Consider the following 27,622-nt stretch of genomic DNA (forward strand, 5'->3'; position numbering starts at 1 on the left):
TGAGAGGAACAGGTTTGAAAGTGATCGAAATCAAAATTTGGATATATTACCTTTGGTATGTTGGGGGCATTGGTGGTTCAGTGGTAGAATTCTCAACTTCTATGCAGGAGGCCTGAGGCTGATTCCTGGCAATGCATCTCATGCTCGGCCAGCAACCATCTATCATTGGAGGCTTGCATGTTGCTGTGATACTGAGCAGATTTCAGTGGCTCTCCCAGACTAAGATAGGTCTGGTGGTCTACTTCCAAAAATCAGCCAGTAAAAACCCTATAGTTTGATAATGGGTAGGTTTGATCCCCAACCAGTCATAGGAAAGGCACAAGACTGGGCAGTGTTTAATTCTATTATGCGTGAGTTGGGGGGGCAATTTGATGGCAGCTAACAACAAAGTCAATCTTTGATATGACTAATAGACACCCAAATTATGGTATTGTCCAGTATACATCCTGATACACAAATTTGGACAAATCAATTTGGTCTCATGAACATTTTGATAAAAGTTAAAACCACAGAACTGGATCAGATCACCCAAGAAATTAGTGTAGCTAGAGAAGAGAAGGGACCCAAGGAGTGAACCCTGGGCATCCTAAAATTTAGAGTTCAGAAAGGTGAGGAGGAGGCAATTAAAGAGCCCCAGAAGGAGTGACCAGAGTGGTAGGAGGAAAATCAACTCATGATGGTGTCTTGGGAGCCGAGAGAAGAAAAGGTATGAACTGACTGGTCAGTGTATATATAGTCATAGATGCTTCTGAGAGGTCAAATCAATGGGGGCTGAGAGTTGCTCTTTGGATCCAGTCACGTGGAGTTCATTAAAGACCTTGATAAAGCTTGTTTTATTAGAGCGATGGGAGCAAAAGCCTTGTTGGAGAAGATTCAACAGAGAAAATGGGAGGCGGAAAACTAGAGATAGCTAGTAGAGATAGCTCTTTCAAGAAGTTTTACTGCTAAAGAGCGGAAGCTGGAGGATGACCTGGAGTCAAGAGGAGATTACTTAAATGGAAGAAATAGTAGCACGTCTGCATGCTGATGGGAATGACCCAGTAGAGCAAGAAAAATTGCTTATCCAGGAGCAAAAGGGGATATTTGCTGGATTTATGCTGTTCAATAGGCAAGAGTACATGGGATGCAATGAGCAAGTGAAGATGTTAACCTGAGTTAAGAGCAAGGAGAATAAATCCCCAGGAACAGGAGATAAAGGACAGTACACAGCCACAGATGCAGGAAATAGGAAGATTCAGAGGCAAGAGCTTGTGCTGGTCTCTTGCTGAGTGCTTCTGTTTTCCTAGTGAGATACGAAGTAAGGCATCAGCTGGAAGAAAGGGCTAGGGAGGGGGTACTGGGAGTTTAAGGAGTAAGGAAGAGGTAAAAATAGTTGTCTAGGAGAGTAGGAGAGAGAATAAGCTAGACAAATGTGGTAAAATTGTGTGGCAGCATTAAGGGACCACTTAAAGACAGGGTTCAAGAATGTAAGTGAGATCTACCAACAGTGTTATGCATTCTTCTCCAGCCACATCAATCTCTGCAGGTGCAGGCAAGAGCAAGTCGATAGTTGGATATAATAAGAGATGTGGTTTGGTCCAACTGAGAATGATAGAGTGAAAGAGGTGCAAGAGAGCTGAGGGTGTATTCAAGGGAGTGGTTATAATGACTGGATCATGAGATGGCAGGTGTGTAAGGAGGGAAGTCAGGGCTTGAGGGGGTGAGTACATGCAAACGGAGTTGAATCAATGCATCAAGATCCTAGTGGGGTTAAAGGTGGTCAAATTCGGGACAATAAGTAGAATGAGCAGGCAAAATCACAGATTGTGCTTTGATAGCAGGGTGTATAACATGATTATCAAGGAGCTATTGTAGATATTGGTCATGACAAGTTGTAAAGCAAGACCGTGAGGATTATAAGTGTCTTAGCTATCTAGTGCTCCTATTACAGAGATACCACAAGTGGATGGCTTTATCAAAGAGAAATTTCCTCTCTGACAGTTTAAGAGGCTAGAAGTCTGAATTCAAGGCACCAGCTTGAGGGGAAGACTTTCTCTCTCTGTAGGCTCTGGGGTAAGGTCCTTGTCATCAACCTTCTCCTGGTCTAGGAGCTTCTCCACCCAGGGGCCCTGGGTCCAAGGGACTCACTCTGCTCCTGGCTCTTCTTTCTCAGTGGTATGAGATCCCTCTCCTCTCTCCTCACTTCTCTCTCTTGTATCTCAGAAGAGATTGACTCAAGATACAACCTAACCCTATGGATTGTGTTCTGCCTCATTACCATAACTGCTTCTAATCCTTTCTCATTAACATCATAAAAAACAAACAAACAAAGCCCCTAAAACCCAAACCCATTGTTGTCAAGTTGATTCTGACTCATAGGGACACTGTAGGAGAGAGTAGAACTGCCCCATAGGGTTTCTGAGGAACCCCTGGTGATTCAAGTTGCTGACCTTTTGGTTAGCAGCTGAACTCTTAACCACTGCACCAGGAGTGTTTCCTATTAACATCATAGAGATTAGGATTTACTACACATAGGATAATCACATCAGATCAAAAAACGGTGAACAACTACACAAGACTGTGAAACATGACCTAGTCAAGCTGGCACACATTTTGGGGGGACACAATTCAATCCATAACAGTAGGTGAGATAGGCTGGGGTGCAAGGACTTGAGAAGGTGTTGAAAGGATGTCCATATGAATATACAAACCGCTAAGAATAATGACAGGGATATTTGGAGAGTCACAATGAGCAGGAGCTAAAATTTTTGAGGAATAAGGGGGAATGATTGGAGGAGGAATAGACAACTTCAACAAGGAAGGGTGGTAAGTGGGAATGTTTGATACATGATACTCAAAACTGCTGAGAGTGGTCTGCAAGCAGGAATCACGTGTAAAGATGATACCAGCTCCACCTCTAGTCCCAGTGGCACCAAAAGAAAAACCAAACCTGTTGCTATTGAGTTAATTGCAACTCATAGTGAGCCTACACCAAGCCAACAGTAAAACTGCCCCAAAGGGTTTACCAGGTTGTAATCTTTATGGAAGTAGACTGCCACATCTTTCTCCCATGGAGCGTCTGGTGTGTTCAAGTCAACGACCATTCGATTAGCCGCTGGGTGCTTAATTAACCACCATGCCACCAGGGTTCCTTCCCAGTGGCACAAGAAAAGATAAATTTTTCCCCGTGTGAAGGAGTAAGGGAGCCAGGAAACGATGGGAGCTGAATCCTGAAGGAGAAGCCTGAGTTCACCAAGCAACCCATACAGAAAGGGCAGCTCTGGCAAAGGCAACTCCCTGGGGCAGCTTGGAGTTGCTGGGGGATCCTGGGAGGACTCTGGGCTTTGGATCCTGTCAGATGTGGGCATTGCCCTTATTGTGGATAAATCTGGGTGAGTTATGTAACATCTTTAGCCTTGTGTTTTCTCACCTGTAATTGGGAAATAACTCCTCCCTCTTAGGATTGTTAGAGGTGAAACAGTGACATATACACTTCTTTGGTGATCAGTAAATATTTTTTACTAGATTTTATTTTCCTTTTTGGGACCTGGTTTTCCTATCTGCAAATAAATAATAGTGCATATTTGGCCTGTCATATGATTTAAATGAGATAATCCAGCAATATTTTCTAGTTCCTAACAGGCACGTGATAATTTTTAGAGTTAGACTTACCCTTTCTAAAACAGATTCTTGAGTGTAAAATAGGAATAATACCTATCCCTAAGGAAAGTTCTCTAAAGGAATAGTATTTACCTTAGTATAATCTACCTTAACTTTATTTTTTAAACCAGCAGGTGGGGGTGGGGGAAGGGGGCAAGACAATATCCAAATTTACAGTTACAGTTGTGCTCAATCTAATTGAAATGAAACCGAGGTTTATTTAATTATAGGCATTTAGAAAACTAAATTTGCTGGGTATACATGTGTTGCATGGAAACCCAGAAGAACCCCCAAATTCCAGTAAGTGATTAGCTCTCTATGTCGACTAGTTTAGTTTTACAGTTATAAATAATTTAGAAGTAGCGCAGATCTAAAGTACACACCTGTGCACTAATTGCTTTTCTGACGCTGTTTCCATGGCTGCAGAGCAGACATCCTGCTGCCCACAAATAGGATGGTACAGGTGGGTCCCTGAGACGCATTTCAGAGAGGGCACGTTTATGCCAGAACCTTGGAAGCAGAGAGCTTCAGCACCACAAGTCTCCGAACAGCTCCAACCAGAAGCCTCTGACTACAATTCAGAATTCCCAGAAGAACATTAATTAGGTTTGAAAAGGGTTTTTTACCAATGAGGACACTGGGGCTCAGAGAGCTGAAAAAGCATTCTCGATTCCGCACTGTGGGTAAAGCAGTAATCTGGAATTGGCGTCCTTGTTTGAGCCCAAACCTTTAGCTCTGCACAATGGTAATTGGTAGAAACAATGCTTTCTTGGGAACATTTTTAAAAGAAACTAATGACCAAAACTCTGGATGCTTTACTTAAATATGTGCATTTTAAAAAGCTTGCTTCTGCCTGAATTTGCATAATGGTCCTTTCCCACAGGCCAAAGTTACCTTTTACTCTGTTTAATAGACTCAATGTTGTATTATTAACAACCATACGCAAAATGGTGACCTCTGGAGGTTCTTTTTTCCCCCAAGGTGCCTTCTTCCCTGATTATCCACCTGTGACCTCTGTGGCTGAGTCAGGTTCCTAATGGGGCTGTAGTATTTCTTGGCTTTCACTGTTTAAATGGAGCCTTGTTGTCTGATGAACCCCCTGAGCTGGGAGAAGGACCTCTGGCGAAGTAGAAATGACCTTCCTTTCTGAATCTTGAGAGCACACCAGCACTTTTATCAGAATTTAACACAAGTAGGGCAATTTCTTTTTTTCTACTTTTTTTTTTTTTGGTTTTATTTTTAAACAATTCCAAACTTACAAAAAAGTTGGAAAATAGTACCTTCCACCCAGAGACCAAAAGAACAAACAAATCTGTCTTGGAAGAAGTACAGCCAGAATGCTTATTAAAAGCAAGGATAGTGAGACTACATCTCACATACTTTGGACATGTTATCAGGAGGGACCAGCCTGTGGAGAAGGACATCATGTTTAGTAAAGTAGATGGTCTTTGAAAAAGAAGAAGACCTTCAATGAGATGGATTGATACAGTGGCTGCAACAACGGGCTCAAGCATAACAACAGTTGTGAGGATGGCATAAGACTGGGCAGTGTTTTGTTCTGTTGTACATAGAGTCACTATGAGTTGGAACTAACTCAATGGCACCTAACAACAGCAACAACAACAACACCCAGAGACCACATTCGAGATTCATCCATTGTCCCAATGATGTCCTTCATAGCAAAAGTACCCAACAGAGGATTATGTACTGCAGCTACTTGTCATGTCTCCTTAGTACCTTGATTTCTAGAAGAGTTGCTCAGACCTTTCTTGACTTTCATGACTTCAATATTTTAACCTTTATTTCTTAAAATTTTTTTTTATTTTCCCCATTCTGTCCTTCAGGGACTCAAATTACACACCTATCAGGCTTCTGAAGTTGTTCCTTAGCTCACTCGTGCTCCTTTTTTTTAAATTCTTTTTTCTCTCAGTTTTATTCTGGACAATTTCCATTTCTATGGCTGCAAGTTTACTAACCACTTCTTTCTGCCTTTCAATCTTATTTATGTAGTTTTCATCTCATGCATTTGTGGATTTCATCTCTAGATGTTCAATTTGGGATATTATGTTTTTAACACCCATTATCATGTGGAATCCAGTCATGTAACTGTTTTAATGTTCTTCTCTGGTAATTATAATATCTGTGTCAGTTTTTATTGATTGATTTTGTCTCTTCATCCTGGATCAGATTTTCATGCTTCTTTGCATGGCCAATTTTTGGTTGAATGCCAAGCAGTGTAGATTTTACCTTGCTTGATGGTGGGTATTTTGTATTCCTGGAGATGTTTTGGGGTTTTTTCTCTGAGATGCAGTTAAGTTACTTGAAACAGTCTGATCCTTTCAGGTCTTGCTGTTAAGATCTATTAGGTATGAACTGGATCATTATTCAGTCCAGAGGTAATCATTCCTGACCACCAAGGCATGACTCTTCTGGGTATTAACCCAATTCTTGGTGAAAAATGAGCTTTTCCAGGCTGCGTGGTGGGGATAGGCACTTTTGGTACCCCTGTGTGTGCATTGAGCATTGTTCCCTCAAATTCTCTTGGGTGGTTCTTTCTCTGCCTCAGATTGTTTTCTCATATGCACATGCTGATCAATATTCAACTGAATAATCAAGGGGCCCTTCTGCAATCTCTGGGTTCTTCCTCTGTGCAGTTCTCCCCTCTGGTCAAATGAACTCTTTCTTGTCCCCCTGGTTTCTCCAGACTCTGTGGTTTTTCTCCACCACTCAGGGCATCGGCTGGGCTCTGTCTGGGTCCCCCCGCTTGCATCATAGCCTGGAAACTCAAGGTTATAACTGGGACCATCACAGGGCTCACCTCATTTCTTCCCAATCTCACAGCACTGCTTTGTTTGTTGCCTGATGTCTAGTGTCTTGGAAACCATTGTTTCATATATTTTGTTCATTCTTTGGTTGTTTTAGGAGGCAGTGTTAATTCAGTCCTTGTTTCTCCTCCCTGGCTGAAAACAAAACTCCTTCCTGACTCATATATTTCTGACATGTTCCCATTGCTCTTTGAAAATGCCCAGTCTCATCAGTCTCATCTTGGACTATCCCTGCCAGGTGCTGGAATCAATCTTTTCCCAAGGAGCCCTGATTCTTTTACTGGAGAATGTGCTCATTGTTACTGGGTTGCCAGACCCTGTCAGTGACTAAAACTTGGAGATACATATATGTGATGTGTGTATGCACATACACATTTACACCAGTACATATGTCTATCAGGAGCCCTGGTGGCACAGTGGTTAAGTGCTCAGCTGAAAAATTGGCAGTACAAGCCCACCAGCTGCTCCATGGGAGAAAGATGTGGTAGCCTGCTTCTGTAAAGATTACATCCTTGGAACTCCTATAGGGCAGTTCTACTCTGTTCTATTGGGTTGTTGTGAGTCAGAATCAACTCGACAGCAAAGAGTTTGGTATACGTCTATCAAGGAGCTCTGCTAACCAAAAGGTTGGAGGTTTGAACCTACCCAGTGGCTCCAAGGGTGAAAGACCTGGAAATCTGCTCCTGTAAAGATTACAGCCTAGAAACCACTGTGGGATAGTTCTACTCTGTCATATGAGGTCTCTATGAGTCAGAATTGACCTGACAGCACCCAACAACATATGTCTATCTGTATTCATTGAAGACCATGAATTCACAACAATACTTCTAATATCTGCCCGACACCACAGGGTTCATTCTAGCTTTCCTGATTTCCATATTTGTACCTTCTTTCTAAACTTGCGTGTGTGTATCAGAGCATAGTCTTAAAATAAAATAGAGGGCATTGGGTTCTTCCCAGTAGTGCATAAGTCCATCCGTGAGGTCTGGTGTGTGGCCGAAAGTTGAATTAAATAGGGAAGGGGGCCCTTGCCTATAAGCAGTAGGATACTCAGAGGCAGAAGATCAGGTTCGTGTTGAAAGTGCAGCTGCGTGAACTTGAAAACATCACTTAATTGGTCCAGCCTCAGTTTCCTCATCTGTAAGCAGAGATAATACTAGTTCTGACTGTGTCAGTGATGCTTCTGTGATAGCAGTGAGGTTATCACAGAGGCTAAAAGTACTGATGCTGCTGCTGATGTTACCACTGTTGCTGCTGTGGAAGGCAACCTTGAGCAATGGCTCATAGAATCACCAGCTCATAGGGGCCAAAGGCAAGAGTGAAGGGATGAGGATAATGGATGGCACCGTGGCTCAGAATAATCTCAGAGAGGAGGAAGGCACTGAAAAGACATGGCCATTCCCTCACTTGTGCATCCAATAGGCACTCCCTGCCTGTCTACTCTGCCCCAGGCACTGTGCTGGCCCTGAGGCCGTGCTAGCCTCTTGTCATGCAGAGCTTCTTTCTAGGGGGTGTGAGGTGTGTGTATGTGTATGTTTGTGGGAGAGTGTAATGGATTAAATTCTGGCTCCCCAAAAGGAATGTGGAAGTCCTAACTCTGTTTATAAATATGACCACGTTTGGAAATAGGACTTTTGTGTGTGTGTTCGTGTGTGTGTGCTTGTGTATGCGCGTGTGTATGATACAAATGAGGTCATATCAGTAGGATGGGTCCTAAGCCTAATCACTTTTGATTGGTGTCTTATAAAAAGAATAGAATAGACACAAACACACATGGGGGAAGACAGATACTAAGGAGCTCCAAGGTAAAACAAAGTAGAGAGCATGGGGTTCTTCCCAGTAATGTATAAGTCTGTCAGTAAGGTCTGGTGTGTGACCTAAAGTTTCATTAAGTAGGGAACGGGGCCCTTGCCTGTAAACAGGAGGATACTCAGAGGCAGAAGATCAGGTTTGTGTTGACAGTGCAGCTTCGTGAATCTGGGAACGTCACTTAATTGGTTCAGCCTCAGTTGCCTCATCTGTAAGCAGAGATAATACCAGTTCTGACCGTGTCAGTGCTGCTTCTGTGATAGCAGTGAGGGTGCCACAGAGGCTAAAAGGACTGCTGGTGCTGCTGTTCTGGTTGTTGCTGCTGTGGAGGGCAATGTTTTCTTGCTGGCAGCTACCAGAAGCTGAAATGGACAAAGAAGGACCTCCCCCAAGAGCCCTGAATTCAGACTTCTGGCCCCCTGAATTGTGAGACAATACACTTTTGATTTTTCAAACCACGCACTTGTGGTATTTTTTGTTGTTGTTACAGCAGCACTAGGTAACTAAGCTGGGGGTAGTAATGGACAAGGTAATGGATGAGAAGGTGCCGGGGAACTTTACTCACTCAGTGTCTGAAAGACGGCCTTTCTCTAGGTGGCCTTTGAGATGCTTGTGACCATGACCAGGGCTTTGCATTTGGAGGACAGTGGGTGGAGACAGCAGAGTTTGAGCGATCAATGTTCCCATGCTCAACCTGCCACTGACTGGCTCTGTGACATGCTTAGATGTCCCTTTGCTCCTGTGAGCCTCACTTGACATATCTGTAAAATGCTATGGTGGGGGAGGGTGAAGGCTCAGCGTGGGGGAGGGATGCTGGACCAGTTGAATCACAAGGGCCTTTTTGACACTAATATTCCATGTCTATCAAAGTGCCAGGCACCTTTGAAGAATGTATGAATGAATGAATGGATTTTAAAATCTCTAATTCCAACCAATGAACTGGTCAGTAACAGTTGACCCAGCCCTTCCCTTTGGCAATTTCCGGCACATGTTACCTGCTGTCCCTGCTTTGCCCTCTCACCTCACACAGGTAGTGCAGTTTTTTTATATGGCAGAACCAAACCAAACCAAACCAAACCCACTGCCGTCGAGTCAATTTTGACTCATAGCGACCCTATAGGACAGAGCAGAACTGCCCCATAGAGTTTCCAAGGAGCGCCTGGTGGATTTGAACTGCCGACCTTTTGGTTGGCAGCCAAAGCACTTAACCACTATGCCACCAGGGTTTCCCTATATGGCAGGGAACAATCTAACCCAATGGAGTGCCCTTTTCTGGTTCATTGTGTACTGCACAATTTCCCTGCTGTCATTTACAGAGACTCACTGCGTGGCAGAGCCTCTTCTGAGCACTTTCTGCTTTTATGACCTAATTTCCTCATCATAGCAGCCTTAGGGGATAGCACTATTTTCATTGGTGATTCTAGGAGAGGGAAACTGAGGCACAAAGAGGTGAGTCAACTTGTGTAAGGTCACATAGCTGGTCAACGTCAGCGTTAAGGAGGAGTCAGTGAATGTCCCCGGACTGCCCTGCCTAGGAAGGATGGGGCAGAGGTGAGGTGTAGGTGAGGAGCGAACCTTCTGTAAGATGATAATCAGTATTCAGACCCTCTGAGGGGAAGCTTTGCGGGAGGCTGGAAGGAGGGGGGCGGCTCAGAGAAGATCAGGAACCCTTTAGAAATGTAAAGTGTTGCAAATATTAACAACAAGGAGCCCGTTTTCATAATCTCCCATTTTCCACTGTGTTGCAAATTCTTGTACATTTCCTTGCTTTCTGAGAAAGATGAAGGCAGCCTGTTTAATAACCATACTATTAGCAAGTTATCAAGTATTCGATTGCATTTTCCAGAAAGCACCTTTGTTGCTGGGGGATCATTTTACATCTGCCTTTTCCACTCACGCTCAGCAATTCCAGCCTCGCAGCCGGGGCTCCTTGGTGTAAAATTGTCTGCGTATCGTGGTGGAGGGAAATTATTTTTTAAAGGGAAGAAAAAAGTATCCAATTTGCAGATGTCTTGTGTAATGCATGGAGCAAGAATGACTCTTCCCGGCCCATGTATGGATAGATTTCCCAGATATCAACAGAACGCTAGAATGAGCAAAGCTCATGCAGCTCGCTCTCTGCTTCTTAGAATCTTTGTTCGGGACATTGCTGCCACCCCCTCCTCTTTCCACTATAGCAGAGATACTCAACCCTTGCTGGCCTGAGAACAACCTGGAAGGCCACATTGCCCATCTTCTCCCAGTTGCACAGGCTCTTACTGCTGTCTGGGGTGGCCTCTCTACCTCCTCTTGTTTACCTGTGAACCCAAAATGTTCTTCCCAGCACCACTTCACAGGCCTCCTTCTCTGAGACACCTTCCCTGTCCACCATCTTGCCCCAAGCAGTAGTCAAACAACTGTACCTCATGATACTGCCCTGAAATTTCACACTGACACACTTGATCTCCTGGCCAGGCTGTGAGCTGCCTTGGGCGAGGCCTTCTCTTATCTGTGTGTGTCCTTGGTGCCTCACTGAGGGCCTGTCACACAGCATGGGGGTCAGGGTTCTCCTGAGAGACAGAGTAGAACCAATGAGACATGTATATATGTGCTAGGGTAGTGCAAATGGTTAAGAACACACCTACTAACCAAAAGATTGGCTGTTCAAATCCACCCAGAGGGTGCCTCATAAGAAAGGCCTGGTGATATAAAAAATCAGCCACAGAAAACCCTGTGCAGCACAGTTCTACTCTGAAGCATGAGGGAGTCCCCAAGAGTTGTAGTCAGTTCAATGGCAACTGGTATATACAATAAAATCCGCAAAAGCTGGGACCTGTGTAAGATGGAAACCTGTCAGAGAAAGAAAATTCAGACTTTTTTGTACTAACAGTAAGTGACAGAAAAGTGGCGATAGTACTCTATCAAAGGTGGAAAACTTGTGAGAACTGGAAAAACAAGGCAGTCCTGTTGAGTTCCAGTTCTCACAGCTTTCACTGTGTGTGTGTGTGTGTGTATATATAATTTTTTTTATATGCATATACGCATACGTATATATGAAGCCCTGGTGGTGCAGTGGTTAAGAGTTCGGCTGTTAACAAAAAGATCGGTGGTTCGAATCTACCACCTGCTCCTTGGAAATCTGATGAGGCAGTTCTAGTCTGTCCTGTAGGGTTGCTGTGAGTTGGAATAGACTTGATGGCTTTTTTTTTTTTTTTTAAATAGCAAGAGAGAGAGACATTTATTTTAAGGAGTAGCTCATGTGATTATGGAACTGGAAAGTCTTAAATCTGCAGGTCAGGTGACAGGCTGGAGATTTGGCAGGATTTTTGTGTCACAGTCTGAGGCAGAATCTATCTACCTCAGGAAACCTCAGTTTTTGCTCTTGAGGCCTTCAACTGGTTGGACAAAGCCCACCACATTATGGAGGGTGATCTATGTTACTTAACCGACCGTAGATGTTAATCACATCTACAAAATGCCCGCACGGCAACATCTACACTAGTGTTTAACCAAACACCTGGGCACCGTAGCTTAGCTGAGTTGACACATAAAACAAACCATTACACAGCAAAATCTCAATATACCTTTGGTGAGCAGATGAGCACACACATTTCACAAGGCACTGTGTTAGTCTTGGACCAGTCCTGTTGCTTCCCTGCTCAAAGACCTTCCAGGCTCCCTTGATTCCTGCAGGAGAAATGCCAGCATGTTTGGTTTGGCATGGCAGTCTTCCATCCTTTCACCACAATAAACTCACCTTTTAGTCATTCAATTGATTGAAAAACAGGTCTTGGGCAACTCCTCTCTGCCAGGAACTGGGGGTACCAATGAATGAAATATGACTGGTCCCCACCCTCCAAGGGTGCAGTCAGGTGGGTACTGATGTGCAGGTGGACAATGCAGTGTGACCAGAGGTGATGAGAAGGAGGGGCTGGGGAATGGGAAGCACTGCCTGGCCAGGGTCAGAGGACCAGAGAAGGCCCTCCCCTCAGTGACTTGTCCACAGGCTCTGGGAGGTCCCCCTAGAATTCTGTCCCTTGCAGAGCTGGCCAAGTCAGGGCTCATAAATGCAAACCCATGGATCTGAGCTTGTAGATCTCTCCCTCATGTGTCCAAGTACCTGGACTCTGGACCTTTCTCTGGACAGACTGTGAGACTTTGATACCGAGGGATCATGTAATTCAAAACATTTATTGAGTGTTTATTAGTTTAAGGCCCTGTGCTAGGCTGAATCATAGTCCTCAAATTTGCTCATGTCTGAGTCCCCAGAGCCTGTGAATGTGTCACCTTACACAGCAAAAGCAGCTTTAGGGATGTGATTCAGTGAAGTACTTGAGATGCGAGATGATCCTGGATTATCCTGGTGGGCCCCATATTATCACAACGGTCCTTAAAGGGGAAGGCAGAAGGGTCAAAGAGAGAGGAGATAGTATGACAGAAGCAGAGTGTGCAACAATGTACTTTGAAGATGGAGGAAGGGGCCACAAGCCAAGGAATGCCACTAGCTTCTAGAAACTAGAAAAGGCAAGGAACGAATTCTCCTCTGGAGCCTCCAAAGGGAACCAGCCCTGCCAATCATTTTGGACTTCTGAAATCCAGAACTGTAAGATAATAAACCTGAGTTATTTTAATCCACTTGGTTTGTGGTAACTTGTTACAGCCATGAGAAACTAATATAGACTCCTGTGCTAAGCACCATGGAATTGTACCCCACCCACATAAAAAAATACAATACACACAATATATTCCTAAGACCTGTAGCTCTGCTTCCACAGTGGTCCATTTACCTGTGTCCCTGAATCCATTCCATCATCACATCTTCCTGGATGCTGCTGCAGCTTTTTACTGTCCTCTTGTCCACTCACTAGCTCCTTTTCAACCCCTTCTTCACACACCACTTGGCTAATCCTCCAAGATATTAAAGCAGATCGTTTCACAGCCTGCTTGAAACCAGCAAAAACATCCTACTGCCCTTGGGGTAAGGTCTAGCTTCTCATCGAGGCCCCAAAGGCTCCAAGAACTTGCCAGCCTGTGTCTTTGATGCATCTTTTGCCACTCTCTTCATCCCTCCTTCCACCCTTTTCAGACCCAGTGGGCTTCCCTGGTGACTCTTAGGTCTCTCTCTGCCTGGAACACACTTATCCTCAGTTCATGGTGGGAGACTTCTGTCATCCTTCGGTCTCAGCTGAATGTCTTTTCTTGAATGTCCCTTCACAGCACTCTTCATTGCTTGTAGTCACATGTTATGTTGTGTGTCTGTGTGGCCTCTGACTGGTCATGAGGGCAGGGCTTTGATTTGTTTAATCCTGTCCCCATGCCTTGCACAGTGTCAAGAACACTTGTGGGGCACAGGGGACTCAGCAAATACTTGGGGGACACAGTGAGATCAGTAAACTCAGGGAGCACAGGGAGGCTCAATAAACACTTGGGAACAAAACCAGCAAAAAATCTTACTGCCCTTGGGGTAAGGTCTAGCTTTTACAGGGGGCTTAGTAAACACCTGGAGACCATAGGGGTTTGGTAAATACTTGAGGAGCACAGAGGGCTCAGTAAACAGGGGGCACAGGGAGACTAGGTAAACACTTGGGGAGCACAGGGAGGTTCAGTAAACTCTTGGAGACCCTAGGGGGCTCAGTAAACACTCTCATGAGAGGCACCTGCCATCCCTGGGCTCAAAGTGTTCTGGTCTATCACTACCAGGCACCATCTGGACTCCATCTCCTGGCTCTTCCACAGACACCTGGACCCAGAAACACAAGGATGATCTTCCCCCCACACCTCCTCCATTTCCATCACAGTAAAGAGCTCAGAGGCTTGGGCATTTGGGAAACACATTGTGTCCAAACCCTAAATTCGTATTGTGTTGCTAGCTAGAGAATGTTTTCTCTTAAATTGAATGGATCCCCTTTGCTTGTGGGAGAAAAGAAGTTAGGTCACTATCGTTACTTCTGACACTCATACTGTCTGGAGGGAAAATAAAGCAGTCACGGGGTAGGGATACATTTTCTAGGAAGGGTGAAGTTGGAGTGAGGGAGCCGGGCAAAGGGCACCTGTCCGTCTGGCACGAGAAATATCTGCCCGTCAAGGAGGGTCACCTCCTAGGCTGGCTGAAACTGTCCCTTTGCCTGGTGCTTTTTGGCTAGCTCCCGACCTCCCCCTGCCCCACGCTGGCCCTACTCCTTGTGGAGAGCGGCATCTTCTTTCTTGGAGCTCCTAGACAGCTCCCTTTAACGACCTCGATATGTCTACATTGGAAGGGGCATTTGTACTTCAGCTGGCACCTTGCTCTCTGGAAGGAAGCTTGGGCCAGGGCCTTTGACAGCAGCTTCATTTTGCCGTTTATTCTCCCTGCCTTGCTTATGAAATCAATATATCTCCTTATGATAATAAGTAATCAAAATTCAATGAATAACAGAGTGAACTCTTCCAATAAAATGCAACGTCCGCATCAGCTGAGCCATCTGCCAGGCGCACTGGTGTTTGTTCGGATCTCCCCCAGGACCAGGGAGGAGGCCAAAGCCGTGCAGAGCCCTGCGCCAGAGCTGCTGCCTGGACCAGAGGTAGCCCACCCGACGGCTCACTCACTGGGTTCATTTTGGTGGCTTCTGCGTTTGCTAGGTAACCCCATAAAGCAGTCTCTTAAAACGCATCTTTGAAATTCTGGTGCTGTCGCCTCCAATAAAACCTGTAGAAGAGAAATTTCAATAAGATAACTCAAGAACATTTAATTTTCTGCTCCTTTGGATTGCTATCTTATTATAGCCATTCAGTTAGCTAATAAATGTCCAATCCTGTCCAATCTTCATGGCCGAGCACGGAGGCTGGGATTTAAATAATTGGATAGAATGTCCAGGGGCAGTTTTTAGCTGAGGCTGCCCACAGAATTGGTGATGCCACGTCTAACCTGGTTCAAGAGCCATTTCCTGTCACTTTGGCTTGTCTGGTCCTTGCTCTAGGCCACTCTATGTACCTAGGATTGAGGGGGTTGCACGGCAAGGGTAGGCACTGAGGTAACTGGGTCCTGATTTCACTCTCAGACAGGATAATGGGCCTGGGCTGGGAGCTGAGATGGCCCTAAACACCAGCTACTCTGGAAAGGCCGTGTCATCTTGTTGAGACAAAAGACCCATGTCCTGGTGGGTCAGTGGTAATGGGCTTGGGACCAGCTGTGTGTTCCCCTGAAAGTGGAGGAGATGCAGCCCCATGCTGGGATGGCAGAAGGGTTAAGGTCTTAATAAGAACAAAGCCTGGTCTCTCTCTTCCTACCCCTGGAGTTCCAGAGCTTCTTCAGTCCACAGTGCAGACATGGCCCAGTCCAAGAACCATACCACTTATAACCACTCCCAAAAATGGCACAGAAATGGCACCAAGAAACCCCAGTAACAACAATATGAATCTCTTAAAGGGTGGACCTCAATTTCCTGAGGAATGAGTACTTTGCCAAGAAGCACAGCAAGAAGGACCTGAAGAAGATGCAGGATACAATGCCAAGGCCATGGATGCATGTGCTGAGGCTATTGAGGCTCTCATAAAGCCCAAGGAGATCAAATCCAGGATCCCAGGGGCTCAGTCAACTCACCTACATTGCCTATCACAAGCTTGGGAAGTGTGCTTGGGCCCACACTGCCAGGGGTCTCAGGCCAAAGTCCAAAGCCAGGGCTCAAAGTGAGTTCAAAGCTCCAGCCAAGGCCTTCCCTCAAGTTCTGGCTCCAGATCAGGCTTTCAGGCCCCCATAAAACTCTGGTGTAGAGTTCTCCATCTGAGAACAGAAGGACTGGTGTGACCCCTGGGCTGCCATCTACATGGGGCTGGTATCCTTCTATGCTATTTGTACAAATAAACCAGAGGCAGGAAAAAAAAAAAAAAAAAACAGAGCCTGTCCCTCTCTTGTGGTTCTGGTTCAAGATGCTGGTGCCCTTGTCAACTGAGCCTTTGGGGACCTGGGCTTGAGCACACCCTCTTGCTCCCAACCACCCTTCCCAAAGGGCTCTGGGTTGGGGAGGTCCCGTCACATCTGGAAGGCTCTAGAAGGTCACGTACCCCCTGAGAGCTGCAGGGAGCCCCATGGCCTTGGAGGCAGTCCACAGGGCTGGGTGTTGTCCAGAGCATGGTTGCAGGTTCAGAAGCAAGTACATAGGCATGAACTGTGTGCCCACCTTGAACCTGACCTTGTGTTGGGTGCTTGCTGAGGCCCTAGGAGGTCAGCCCACTGGGGCCCTTTTAAGACTATGATGCTCACACCATGCTATAAGGCACTGGGTTGATGTTGGCCTGCAGCCACATTGCAGGTGCTGACCATTCTGGAAGCCAGACATTCAAAGTGGTTTCACTGAACTGAAGGCACGGTGTCAGCAGGTCTGCGCTTCCCCCAGAGGCTCTGAGGGTGAAGCCAGCTCCTTGCCTTTCCAGCTTTTAGAACTGCCTGGCTGACTTCCTCAGCTCACAGCCCCTTCTTCTATCTTCAAAGCCCATAGTGCAGCATCTTTACCCCCTTTGTGTCCTATAAGGAGGCCCTTGGCAGCACGAGGCCGAGTCCTTTTATCAGGCGATGAGTGAGGGGCTGTGGAAACTGGGGAGCAAGAGCATCTCAGTCTGTACCTCTGTGTGCTAATACTCCTGTCCTCACGTGTGCACTGTGTGTTCAGCACTTGTCCTAGTGTGTACACCTGTGCTTAACACCTATCCTAGCATATGCATCTGTGCTCACGCACCTGTCCTCGTGTGTACACCTGTGCTCACATGCCTATCTGAGCATGGGTACCTGTGCTTATACACCTGTCCTCATGTGTGCGCTCGTGGTCACATACCTGTCCTTACATGTCCACCTGTGCTCACTCAACTATCTTCTTGTGTGCACCTGTGCTCACACACCTGTCCTAGCATGTGCATTTGTGCTCACGCACCTATCCTCGTGTGTGCATCTGTGCTCACACAACTGTCCTCATGTGTACACCTGTGCTCACACACCTGTCCTAGCATGTACACCTGTGCTCACACACCTGTTCTAGCATGTGCACTTGTGTTCCCATACCTGTCCTCACATGTGCACCTGTGCTCACACACTGGCTCTCATGTGTGCACCTGTGCTCACACACCTGCCCTAACGTGTAGTTGTGCTCACACACCTGTCCTAGCGTATATACCTGTGCTCACACACCCGTCCTAGCATGTGTACCTGTGCTCACACACACGTCCTCATGTGTGCACTTGTGCTCACACACCTGTCTTTACATGTGCACCTGTGCTCACACACCTGTCCTCACAAGTGTACCACATGCTCACACACCTGTCTTAGCAAGTGCTCCAAGTACACGCATCTGTCCTTTCATGTGCACTGTGTGCACACACACTTGTCCTCATGTTGCACTCTGTGCGGGCACACATGCACATCATGTCCATGGTGCCTGTGCGTGGTTGTGGGTGTACAAGCATGAATGCAGACTTTGGGTGGACATGGGCACCCACAGGGCATCGATGTGTGGGGAAGTCAGGGTTGTAGGAGGCTTGCACTCCCATGGCTCGGCTTTGGGTACATAGTGCCTCCTTGAAGGTCTGCAACGTTTCCTGTTGACCAGGAAGCACCAACACATAAAGCTTTCATCTCACCCGTGTCCTTTTGATCTGCTACAGCCCCATTGCCCAGATGTGGAAACTGAGGCTCCCAGAGGTGGCTTGACTTTGGCTGGTGGCTCACCTATAGGGGCTGGAGCGAAGAACCGAACCCAGGACCCGGATTTGTCCAACTGCTCACCCAGTCCAGGGAGGCATCTCACGTCATTCCCAGGACCAGTAGACACTCCCGAGAGGCCACTCAGTGGACAAGCTGCAGGAAGGAATGCTACATTTTGTTTTTTGGTCAGGTTTTCCAATAACCAAGCATGTAAACAGCCTGATGCATTAAACAAAAATCAATGTATTTCTGCGCTGCAAAGGATGCTTAATGCCCTGCCATAACTCCAGCTATCTGTTTGGGCCAGGAAAAGGATGGCTTTATTTCCCCCATAACTCTTGGCAGCACAATTCCATTGTTTACTTTGTGACACAAGCGTGCTGCCATTAATCACCTGGGAGAGAGATGGGAGTTGGTGGCTGGCTTAAAACACGGCCGAGCTCAGCGCCTTGGCACATAATATTCCCCCAGTGGCACAGCCTCTCCCTTTGTGCAGAGTTTGAGGATTTGGGGACTTTCCTGTGCCTGCTGCCTTGCTCCTGAGGGCTCTGCCACTTCCCAGGCCTCTCTACCCTGTGAGCCGGGTTCTGCAAAGTTCTGGTGGTCAGTGCGGAGCTACCCCCTAGAAGCCCCTGCATCGTGCTTGTCTCAGAAAATAGATAACCACTAATTTACAATCGTCTAGAGTGTGGCGGAGGCATTACTGCTAATTGGCAATAAGAAATGCTAAATGGAGCAAAGTTTCATATTAATGAGCCGTTTATCAATACTAAACATACTGGCTGCGTTCTCCAATCACTTGATTGGCGCTGGTTTGATTTATGTCCCAGGCATTCTCTGGTGTATTGAGCTGGCCCTCCACTCCCCCTTGTTCTGTTTTGTAAATCCCTGGTGACAACAGCTACCATGAATTGAGCATGCATGGGTGTTAGGTGCTATGATAGCACATTCAACTCCTGCTGGTGTTTAGGCCTCAAGCAGCCCTGTGTTCAGGATCAGAAGGTGTGGTGGATGAACATGGTCCCCCAGAAAGGTGTGTTCAAGTTCTAGCCCCTGTACCTGTGAATGTGACCTTGTTTGGAAATAGGGTCTTTGTAGATGCTACCAGTAAGCTAAACCGAAATCTGTTATGGACTGAATTGTGCTCCCTCCACCACAAATATGTGTTATAAATCCTAAGCTCTATACATGTGGAAGGAAACCCTGGTGGCATAGTGGTTAAGAGCTCGGCTGCTAACCAATATGTTGACAATTCAAATCCACGAGGCGCTCCTTGGAAACCCTATAGGGCGGTTCTACCCTGTCCTACAGGGTCCCTATGAGTTGGAATCGACTGGACGGCAAAGGATTTTTTTTTTTTGGTATACGTATGAATGTAATCCCATCTGAGAATAGGGGTTTCTTCATTATGTTAATGAGGCCTTGCCAGTGTAAGACCTGTCTTAAGCCAATCACTTTTGAGATATAATAGGAACAGCTTACGCAAAGAAGAATTGGCCAAATGGCCTAATGAATAACAGATCAGAAGATTGAGGGCTCGAGTCCCTTTGTGGTTATTTCTTGGAGCCCCGGTGGCACAGTAGTTAAAAGCTTGGTTGCTAACTAAAAGATTGGCAGTTCGAATCCGCCAGCTGCATCTTGGAAACCCTATGGGGCAGTTGTACTCTGTCTCATAGGGTCACTATGAGTCAGAATCAACTCGACAGCAGCAGGTTTTTTTCTTTTTTTCCTCAGTCACAGAAGTGAGAAAGCGCAGTTGGGGGAAGATTGATAACACGTGAAGACTGCAAAGGACTGATGAGGAGAAGCTGAAAGAGACGAGGATTTTCCCCCAGAGCCAACAGAAGGAGAGCCTTCTAACCTCCTAAATTGTGAGAAGATAAATTTCTGTTAGTTGAAGTCCTCCACTTGTGGTGTTTCTGTTATAGCAGCACTAGGAGACCAAGACAAGGTCATACTGGAATAGGGTGGATCTTAACCCAACATGACTGCTGTCCTCGTTAGATAAGACACGAGACACAGAGGGAAGACGGCTATGTGAAGACAGAGGCATGGACAAGCCAAGGAATGCCAAGGATTACCAGCAACAGCAGAAGCTGGGAAAGAGGCTTAGAACAGATCCTCTCCAAGAGATTTTGGAAGGCCTGTTGCCATCTTGATTCCAGACTTGTGGCTTCCAGGACTGTGAGAGAAAACATGTCTGCTGATTTAAGCTGCCCCGTGTGTGGTACTTTGCTATGGCAGTCACAGGAGACTAATACAGAGAGGTGAGCAGTTAGCTGAGGTCAAAGACCCCAGCAAGGCTGAACTAGAACTTGCGGCTGGCTGCCTGTCTCCAGAGCCTAGTGTGCTCAGGCGTCTGGGAAGGCTGCTGTTGTCTTGCTGGACCCTGGTAAGGCCCAGCCAGTGATGATACCTAGTTGCACCTTAAACCATCTCAGTGACCTTGGGCATATTAAGTGGTGTATTGGTGTCCTACAGCTGCCAGGAGAAATTGCCGCAAACTGGGCAACTTATAAGAACAGAAATATATTCTCTCACAGTTCTGGAGGCCAGAAGTCCAAAACCAAGGTGTCAGCACATCTGGGCTTCCTCTGAAAGCTCCAGGGAACTTTTTTCCTGCCTCTTCCACCTCCTCTGCTATTCACACTCTAGAATATTTGAATATTTTATGCAAACGTATGGAAATTTGGCATGCAGCTCCAAAAATCTGAAGCCTTGACATCAGCCCCAAAGCTTGCTCTTGCTTTTCATTGAACAGCTGGAATTACTTTAAAGGAAGGGGGGTAAAGATCAAAGAGTGCACATTTTCCAAACTGGTGTGGAGCGGAGGTGGGCGGGGAGAACACTAGCTCCCTCCCTGGAGGGTCTGATAACTGCTAGGTGTCACAGCATCCACTCCGTGACCATTTGGGCCGAAAGCAAGGAGGATGTTCCGAGCCCTCGGTCAGTGTCATCTGGTCCAGTCAGGGTTAGGGTGTAGGTGGTGCCCGCTATCTTCTGGGGCAGGGTCCTATGTCACTGCTCAGTGAGGTGTGTAGATCACCAGCCCACCGATAAAGGAACAAGTGCTGGCAGCAAAGAAGAGGGGGTGCTGGGTGGTTGTTTCCTGCCTGCAGTGGCCTGGAGGCCTTCCTGGAAGAGATAGCAGCCAAGCTGGACTGCAGAGGCTGAAGGAGGCAGAGTGTGGGGCCCTTAGGCAGAGGAACAGGAAGAGTGAAGGCCCGGGGTGGGAGAGGAGAGGGTGGCTTGGGGTGAGGGCAGGGCGTGTGGGGCCTGGGGAGGAGCTGGGTCTGCCTGCCCTTCTGGGAGTCTTTGGGTGCACTTGGAGCTGGCTCCAGGGAGGTGGCTCTGCTCGTCTTGTGGAGCTGTTACTGCTGGAATGTAAATCAAGGTCAGAGAGAGTAAACATACTTGATTGATGGCTGCTGTGTCCGCAGCAAAGCCTTGAACATCTTTCCCACATTCCTGGTCTCTGATGTTGTCTACTGTTTGGGATCCCTTGTGTGGAGCTTCCAAAGTCACTGTCTTAATCAGGGTGTGTTTTATGACTTTGGGCTGTAACTAACAGCATCTCCATTATCGCTCGGCATATCTTTCCTGGGGCTGGCAAAGGCAGGGCTCAATTTATGAATTGAGCTTACACACCTGGTGAGGGTTTTATGTTGCTGAGCACAGGGAGGATGGATGGGAGATCCACTTTATTTTCCTTATTCATAGAAAATAACAATCTTTCGGTGCATCCCTCATACCAGATTGGGAAGCAGCAGGGAGAGGAAGAAAAGTGTAAGAGAGTGGGGAGGAATGAGGAGCAGATAAAGAGCTTAAAGATGCCAAACAGGGAGGGTTCCAACCTGAGAGATGTGGGGACAAGGAGTATCTTGTGTGGATTAATAGCATACGATGGTGGGGAAGGAAAAGAGCCAGGAGAAGGCACTCAGGAGGCTGGGGAAGAAAAGAGATGGTAACTGAGGTTCCTTGAGGATGGGCAGGAGGCCCCACCCACTAGAGCCCAGTAGAGCCAGGCTTCCGTCTGTTCTGTCTACTTTGTACTTTCAACCCACTCAGGGGGCCTGCGAGAAGGAGGCCGGAGAGCCCGTGTCTGTATTTTACAGCTTCTGCGTTTGAGGTGGAGTGGGATTCAGGCCCAGGTGTGCAAGGCCACACTCACACAGCGATGTGCATGTGGTACCTGGGTGACCGTCCTGGCTGATGTGCCCATCCTGTGCTCACCTGCTTTGGGGACCTGCACCACAGGTTCTTGCTTACCTGGCCTTGGGCTTGCCCAGCCCTGCTTTCGATCACCGGTTCTCCCTTCTCGCTTCTTGTTTCTGCTCCTTCCTCTGACTCTCCCTCATCTCAGGACAAAAAGGCTGTGCAGGGCTGGTGGCGTTAGCAGAGCTAGCAGAAGTGGAAATGTGCTTCTGTCCCCTGGGAAGGTGTGGCCATAAGTGGGGTTTCAAAGGATGTGAGGGTCCAGCCAGATGGGGAAGGGGATCAGATTCTGCCCAGGAGTCAGCAGGGACACAGGTGATCCCTGTTGTCCCTGAGCAAAGTGGTCGTAGATGAAACATGATACAGGTAGTGACAGGGTTCAGTTAGCTGTTTGTTGTATGTCATAAGTCAGTTCTGACGTAAGTCAAATACCTCAAAAAAATTTTTTTTTTTTAGTTTTTGTTCTTATTGCCTTTTATTATCAGTATCTTTATAAATCAGATCTTTATTTGTCTTTGGGGTTTGGAAACATTACATATAAACTTACTATTATGGGTTTAATTGTGTCCCCCCAAAATGTGTGTCAACTAGGCTAGGCCATGTTTCCCAATATTGTGTGATTGTCCACCATTCTGTGATCTGATGTAATTTTCCAGTGTGTTGTAAATCCTAACCTCTATGATGCCAGTGAAGTGGGATTAGCAGAATTATTAATAAGGCATGACATAATTTACATGATTAGATTGTGTTCTGAGTCAATCTCTTTTGAAATAAAAGAGAGAAGTGATCAGAGAGGACAGGGACCTCCTACGACCAAGCAAGAAGAAACAGGAGTGGAGAGTGTCTTTTGAACCCGGGGTCCCTGTGCTGAGAAACTGCTAGACCCACGGGAAGATTGATGATCAGGACCTTCCCCCAGGGCTGACAGAAAGAGAAAGCCTTCCCCTGGGGCTGGTACCCTGAATTCAGACTTTTAGCCTCCTAGACTGTGTGAGAATAAACTTCTGCTTGTTAAAGTCATCCACTTCTGGTGTTTCTCTTATAGCAGCCCTAGACAGGTGTATTTTAATACATACATACATATATATATAAAATACACAAATCATAAAAACTTACTCTGATGTAGAAGAGTTGGACAATACTGGCATTTTGTCAGCTTCAGTGATAACTCCACTTGCAGAAGGTCCTGGGTCACCTGGATTATTTCTGGGAATGGGCATGGCATATCTAGTCAGAAAATTAGTGAGAGTTGTCTGTACAGTCCTTTTCTTTTTTTCTTCATATGTTTTGCCATAACATCTCACTGCTTCCTGAATCTGCCTATCGGCTTTAGAAAATGAGCAGCTTTTGGGTCCATGTTTTCAAGCAACTGAAGCTCCTGACTTAGTTTAGAAAACTAAATCTATATGGCGGTGTTTTGAAAAGTAAATCGTAAAATTGAGTATTTTCCAGTGAACATCTGAGAATGATAACATCAGTTGTAAGTGCGGTTCATCCTAACTTGAATATGTTGTAAGTTGGGGACTCCCTGTACTCAGATGCTAGGAGACTTGTGCTTCTGGGAACTAACGGGGAAGGAACGTTCTTTGTGCTGACAGAGCCTCAGGTCAGTGCCTGGCTGGTGGGGAGGGCAGGCTCCTTTCCTTGGGGGCAAAGATGTGCTCCTGGGTGGGTTGCCTCTGGGGCCCATCCTACCCACACCTGCCCCACAGTGGAATTTGTGGGAGGCTCCTCTCTGCTCAGCTGGCTGGCCAGCCTGTTGGCTTAGAGAATGGAGGAGAGCCAGCTGGGAGGCGCCCACAGGCAGGCAGGACATGTTGGACAGCATGGGACATCAGCCCAGTGGGTAGCTGGGCCCGGCCCGGGATTCAGGGCAGAAATCCTTGAAAGTCACTTGGGACATAGCACATCCCTAGCCCCGAGGAGCTGAGGCTCCAGGTTCAGACAACACTGGAGGCTCAGTCTCAGACCTACGGGAGAGGGACTCACCATGGCCAGTCCCCTCCCTGTGCAGGGTCGTGACTGGGCCTGATGGAGGGCAGGGCTGTGGTGCTGGGGAGGGGCATGACATCTTCTTAGGTGTGGCTGCACCTTGTCCTGTCTGACAGCTCATCCTCATTCTGTCCCCAGGACCTGGTAGAGGGCTGAGGCACAGAGGCCCCTCTGTGCACCTGTGCACTGGCTGAGGGGTAGAGTCAGGCAATGTGGACATGGGCCTGGGACTCTGACTGGGGATCCTGGCCCCACAGCTCTGTGTTCAGGGTGGACCCCCTCTGTCATCACTGGGCATGTCTACCCAGGACCTGGGAGACCAGATGGGGGATGTTGAGAACGTGTAAGGTGACAAGCATGGTAGGTACCACGCTGAAGGTGGCCCAAAGTGAGCTGAAGTCACTGATTACCTCTTTGGAAGCTCACTGAGATGTAGGTGATTTAAATGTTCTTATTAGCTTTGTTAGAAGTCCCTGGGTGGCACAAAGAGTTAAGCACTTGTTTACTAAAGGAAAGATTGGTGATTCAAACACACCCAGAGGCAGCTCGAAAAACAAGCCTGGCAATCTACTTCCAAAAGGGTACAGCCTTGAAAATCCTACAAAACAGTCTACTCTGCACACATGGGGTCTCCATGAGCTGGAGTCAACTCGATGGCAATAGGTTAGTTTTTTTTTTTTTTGTATTTGATTATTAGCTTTGCTTTCCAGTTTAGGTCCCTGAGACCCTGAAAGGACATGCAACTTGCTCCAGGTCCCAAAGGGGCCCCTGAATTCCAGCCCAGTGCTTGCCTCACTGTGTCCAGACCATGGAGGGTCTGGAGAATGTGGCTGACATCTGGGTCCCCTGTAACAGGACTCCACACACCAGGTCTCCAGCCTTGCAGCCAAGAGTGTGTTCTGCATCCCCCCGCCTCCTTCTGCCCCAGCCTGGATGTGGCTCCATGTCATCCTGGAGAGCCACAAGGACATGCTGAAGTATGTGGGCCAAGTCGGGGAGGGAGGAGAGGTGCAGAAGAGAAGCCGTTACAGAGAAAACTGGCACCAAAGAATGGAAAGGAGGAGGTGAATGCAAGACAAAGTGGACGTCCTGGGGGAGAGGGAACCAAAGCAATCGAGGTGTGGTGCATTGCATTTTTAAGCAATGTTGTTGCTGAGGGGTGATGAGAAGAGGTTGTGCAGATGTGTGTATGAGTGTGTGTGTGTGTGTGTCCTGGCGGGCATTTGTTACATGTCATGGGGGTGGGAGAGTCTGCTGGAGTTATTGATGTCTACAGTATGCTTTACTTTCAGCGGCAGGAGCACATGTGGAGTCTGAATGTCCCTCCAGTAGGCAGGTGAGGGCCTGCTAGTCCCACAGCAGGTCATGGAGGGTAAAGGGGGGAATGGGAGAACAAGAGAAGCCAGCCTTGGGCACGAGACTGAGCTTAGGGCTGCAGCAGACACTGTCCCCCATACTCAGCCATCCACATGATCCCCTCCACCACATTCTTCATCTCGCAGAGCTGCACCCTGGCTCTGAGGGGTCAGACTCACTTCCCCCATCTTCCAGGTGAGAGGCCAATGCTAGAAGTGGGTAAGGGCTCTGCCAATGAGTATTGGAATGTGACTCAGCATGAGGCCTTGGCACCTCGCTCAGAACACTCCCTGGACACTGGAGTTCAGGAAGACTATCCTGGTTCCCGAACAGGTTCACCAAAACAGCTCTTTTCCTCAGCTGCAGGACTGGGAGAACAAGGCTTGCCTCTCAGAGTGCTACTGGGAGGCTTGGTGACTACAACAACCTAGCTCAGGCTGTCTGCCCTCAGCCATCAGTACCCCCCCCACTCCTCTACCCCCTCTTGATCAGCGACAACCCTGGAGGGAGGGAGACACACAGAGGCCTGGCCTGAGCTCAAAGGGGCCAAGGGGAGGACCATGCACTGCTGGTATCTTCTCTGGCATCTTCCTCCCCCTGTGGGTGTCCTGGTCTTTCTGATGTCTCTCCAGGTGAACAGGCAGGCTGACTATTCTCCACCTGCCCCCAGACCCGTTCTTTGCTTTTATCTGCACCAAGGATGACATCCCCCGGTCCAAGTGGCTGTGGAAGGCCCTGACAGATGGTAGTGGGCAGGAGCGGGGTGAGGTGGAGGTCTTCCCACCTGCCCTAGGACTGCTATTCTGGCGGTGACTGAATGCCTCCCCTGCCCCCGGGCCATCCCCCATCCCCATGATCTCCCCATGCTGCATCCCTACTTAGAAGTGGCCAGGCTTCCTGCTGTGGAAGACTAGGGGGTCCCATGTCCTTGTGGCTCCCCCAGGAGCCCTAGTTTCTGTGAATAGCCCCCTTATAATTTTCACCTCTGAGAGGAATTCTACTTCCTACCAGGAAACTGACTTTTCCAAAGTGACATCATGTCTGCCAGTTTATCATACTGTGGGGGCTTCTGTGTTGCTGTGATGCTGGAAGCTATGCCACTGGTATTCTGATACCAGCAGGGTCATTCATGGAGGACAGGATTCAGCTGAGCTTCCAGACTAAGACAGACTAGGAAGAAGGACCCAGAAGTCTACTTCTGAAAAGCATTAGCCAGTGAAAACCTTATGAATAGCGGGGGAACATTGTCTGATATAGTGCTGGAAGATGAGCCCCCCAGGTTGGAAAGCACTCAAAAGATGACAGGGGAAGAGCTGTCTCCTCAAAGTAGAGTTGACCGTAATGACATGGATGGAGTAAAGCTTTTGGGACCTTCATTCACTGATGTGGCATGACTCAAAATGAGAAGAAACAGCTGCAAACATCCATTAATAATCAGAACCTGGAATGTATGAAGTATGAATCTAGGAAAATTGGAAATCATCAAAAATGAAATGGAATGCATAAACATCGATATCCTAGGCATTAGTGAGCTGAAATGGACTGGTATTGGACATTTTGAATCGGACAATCATATAGTCTACTATGCTGGGAATGACAACTTGAAGAGGAATGGTGTTGCATTCATCATTGAAAAGAACATTTCAAGATCTATCCTGAAGTACAACGCTGTCAGTGATAGGATAATATCCATATGCCTATAAGGAAGACCAGTTAATACGGCTATTATCCAAATTTACGCACCAACCACTAGGGCTAAAGATGAAGAAATAGAAGATTTTTATCAGCTGCTGCAGTCTGAAATTGACCAAACATGCAATCAAGATGCATTGATAATTACTGGAGATTGGAATGCGAAAGTTGGAAACAAAGAAGAAGGATCAGTAGTTGGAAAATACGTCCTTGGTGATAGAAACAATGCCGGAGATCGAATGATAGAATTTTGCAAGACCAATGACTTTCTCATTGCAAATACCTTCTTTCACTAACATAAATGGCGACTATACACATGGACCTCGCCAGAGGGAACACACAGAAATCAAATTGACTACATTTGTGGAAAGAGAAGATGGAAAAGCTCAATATCATCAGACAGAATAAGGCCAGGGGCTGACTATAGAACAGACCATCAATTGCT

This window comes from Elephas maximus, chromosome 4, assembly GCF_024166365.1.
Source record: "Elephas maximus indicus isolate mEleMax1 chromosome 4, mEleMax1 primary haplotype, whole genome shotgun sequence".
Taxonomy (NCBI): Eukaryota; Metazoa; Chordata; class Mammalia; order Proboscidea; family Elephantidae; genus Elephas; species Elephas maximus.